The 3,565-nt window shown below is 36.2% G+C and overlaps 1 non-coding gene across 1 annotated transcript; it reads left to right on the top strand.

Moving 5' to 3' along the window:
• Positions 1-771: 771 nt before the first annotated feature.
• Positions 772-875, top strand: LOC112798862 (small nucleolar RNA R71). The gene has a single exon (XR_003200459.1). It is a non-coding gene; the product is annotated as a small nucleolar RNA R71 (small nucleolar RNA).
• The last annotated feature ends 2,690 nt before the right edge of the window (positions 876-3,565 follow it).

Here is a 3,565-nt window from a genome sequence, read left to right on the forward strand (position 1 = left end):
TCGGCCATACTGATTACATCAATGGCCTTGCACTCTCCTTTTGGATTTTCTTCTGTATTGCTTGGGAGAATACTGGGAGGAGTTTCAGTGACTTTCTTACTCAGCTGGCCCACTTGTGACTCCAAATTTCTGATGGAGGACCTTGTTTCACTCATGAAACTTAAGGTGGCTTTAGACAGATCAGAGACTAAATTTGCTAAATTAGAGGGGCTCTGCTCAAAATTCTCTATCTGTTGCTGAGAAGATGATGGAAAAGGCTTGTTATTGCTTAGCCTGTTTCTTCCACCATTATTAAAGCCTTGTTGAGGCTTTTGTTGATCCTTCCATGAGAAATTTGGATGATTTCTCCATGATGAATTATAGGTGTTTCCATAAGGTTCACCCATCTAATTTACCTCTGCTATTGCAGGGTTCTCAGGATCATAAGCTTCTTCAGAAGCTGCCTCTTTAGTACTGTTGGATGCATTTTGCCATCCATTCAGACTTTGAAAAATCATGTTGACTTGCTGAGTCAACACTTTGTTCTGAGCCAATATGGCATTCAGAGCATCAATTTCAAGAACTCCCTTCCTCTGAGGTGTCCCATTATTCACGGATTTCCTCTCAAAAGTGTACATAAATTGGTTATTTGCAACCATGTCAATAAGTTCTTGAGCTTTTGCAGGCGTTTTCTTTAAGTGAATAGATCCACCTGCAGAATGGTCCAATGACATTTTGGAAAACTCAGATAGACCATAATAGAATATATCTAATATGGTCCATTCTGAAAACATGTCAGAAGGACACTTTTTGGTCATCTGCTTGTATCTTTCCCAAGCTTCATAGAGGGATTCACCATCTTTTTGCTTGAAGGTCTGAACATCCACTCTAAGCTTGCTCAACTTTTGAGGAGGAAAGAATTTATCCAAGAAGGTCGTGACCAGCTTATCCTAGGAGTCCAGGCTATCTTTAGGTTGTGAGTCCAACCATGTTCTAGCTCTGTCTCTTACAGCAAAAAGGAAAAGTATGAGCCTGTAGACTTCAGGATCTACTCCATTTGTCTTAACACTCTCACAAATTTGCAAGAACTCAGTTAAAAACTGATAAGGATCTTCAGATGGAAGTCCATGAAACTTGCAGTTCTGTTGCATCAAAGCAACTAATTGAGGTTTCAGCCCAAAATTGTTTGCTCCAATGGCAGGAATTGAGATGCTTCTTCCATCAAACTTGGACATTGGTTTAGTGAAATCACCAAGCATCCTTCTTGCATTATTGTTGTTTGGTTCGGCTGCCATCTCCTTCTCTTGTTCGAAAATTTCAAAAAGGTTGCCTCTGGATTATTGTAATTTAGCTTCTCTTAGTTTCCTTTTCAAAGTCCTTTCAGGTTCTGGATCAGCTTCAACAAAGATGCCTTTTTCCTTATTCCTGCTCATATGAAAGAGAAGAGAAAAAGAAAAAGGGAGAGGAATCCTCTATATCTGGACAAAGAGGATCATTATTATTAGTAGAAGAAGAAAGGAATAAGAGTGGAGAATCCAATCACAAGGGTGAGGATAGAAGCAGTGATTGGAGATGAAGAGAGGTAAAGAGAAGTGTTAGTAAATAAATAAATAAATAGAAGAATAGAAGAGAGGGAGAATTCGATAATAATTTTGAAAAAAGTAGTTAATGATTTTCGAAAATTAAATATAAGATATAATTAAAATTAAAATTTAAAACAATTAAAAAGAATTTTTGAAAAAGAGATGAGATATTTTCGAAAATTAAAGAGGGAAAAGTAGTTAGGTGGTTTTGAAAAAGATAAGAAACACAATTATGAGAGAGAAAAACACAATTATGACCCAAAACATGAAAATTTTGGATCAAAACCAATTATGCATGCAAGAACACTATGAATGTTAAGATGAACACCAAGAACACTTTGAAGATCACGATGAACATCAAGAACATATTTTTGAAAACTTTTTGATGCAAAGAAAACATGCAAGACACCAAACTTAGAAATCTTTAATGCATGGATTCTAACAAACGAAAAATACATATGAAAAACAACAAAAGATGCAAAACAAGAAAACATCAAGATCACACAAGAAGACATACCAAGAACAACTTGAAGATCATGAAGAACACCATGAACGCATGAATTTTCGAAAAATGCATAATAATTTTTTTAAAACATGCAATTGACACCAAACTTAAAAATTGACTCAAGACTCAAACAAGAAACACAAAATATTTTTGGTTTTTATGATTTTCTAATTTTTTTTTTTTGTATTTTTATTATACTTTTTTTGAAAAAACATATGGAAAAAGAAAATAAGAAATTCAAAATCTTTAAGAAGAATTCCAGGAATCTTTTTATGTTAGCCTAAAGCTCCAATTCAGGGGTTGGACATGGCTTAATAGCTAGCCAGCTTTAGGATGGCATTACATGCATTGTGGTGATTAGTTGAAGACCAATCCCAAGGGAGTTTGGATATGGCTTTACAGCCAGCTAGGATTCAACATGTTACCATGAAACTCTAGAATTCATTCTTGAAAGTTTGAAGCCATAGAATAATTTAAAAAAATTTTCGAAAATATTTTTTTGGAAAAATGAAAACAAAGAAAAATTTTGAAAAATTTTTGAAAACTTTTTGGAAAGAAAATTACCTAATCTGAGCAACAAGATGAACCGTTAGTTGTCCATACTCGAACAATCCCCAGCAATGGCGCCAAAAACTTGGTGGACAAAATTATGATCATCAACAATGGCTCCAAAGATTTGGTGCTCTCAAACGTGAATCTCACTTTGTCACAACTCCGCACAACTAACCAGCAAGTGTACTGGGTCGTCCAAGTAATACCTTACGTGAGTAAGGGTCGATCCCACAGAGATTGTTGGTATGAAGCAAGCTATGGTCATCTTGTAAATCCCAGTCAGGCGGATTTAACTGGATTAAGAGATTATTGGTTTAAATAAAGATAATAAAATAAACAGAAAATAAAGATAAAGTTACCATGTAATTCAATGGTGGGAGTTTCAGATAGGTGTATGGAGGTGTTGTGTTCCTTCTGAATCTCTGCTTTCCTACTTCTTCCTTCTAGTTTTTCATTACTCCTTTCTATGGCAAGCTGTATGTAGAGCATCACTGTTGTCAATGGCTATATCCCATCCTCTCAGTGAAAAAGGTCCAAATGCTCTGTCACAGCACGGCTAATCATCTGTCGGTTCTCAATCAGGTTGGAATAGAATCCAGTGATTCTTTTGTGTCTGTCACTACCGCCCAGCCTTCAGAAGTTTGAAGCTTGTCACAGTCATTCAATCCTGGAATCCTACTCGGAATACCACAGACAAGTTTAGACTTTTCGGATTCCCATGAATGCCGCCATCAATTCTAGCTTATACCACGAAGATTCTGATCAAGGAATCCAAGAGATATGCGCCCGGTCTAAGGTAGAACGGAAGTGGTTGTCGGTCATGCGCGTTCATAGGTGAGAATGATGATGAGTGTCACGGATCATAACATTCATCAAGTTGAAGTGCAACGAATATCTTAGAACAGGAATAAATCGAATTGGATAGAAAATAGTAGTAATTGCATTA

The sequence above is a fragment of the Arachis hypogaea genome, chromosome 4 (assembly GCF_003086295.3).
Source record: "Arachis hypogaea cultivar Tifrunner chromosome 4, arahy.Tifrunner.gnm2.J5K5, whole genome shotgun sequence".
In the NCBI taxonomy this organism is placed as follows: Eukaryota; Viridiplantae; Streptophyta; class Magnoliopsida; order Fabales; family Fabaceae; genus Arachis; species Arachis hypogaea.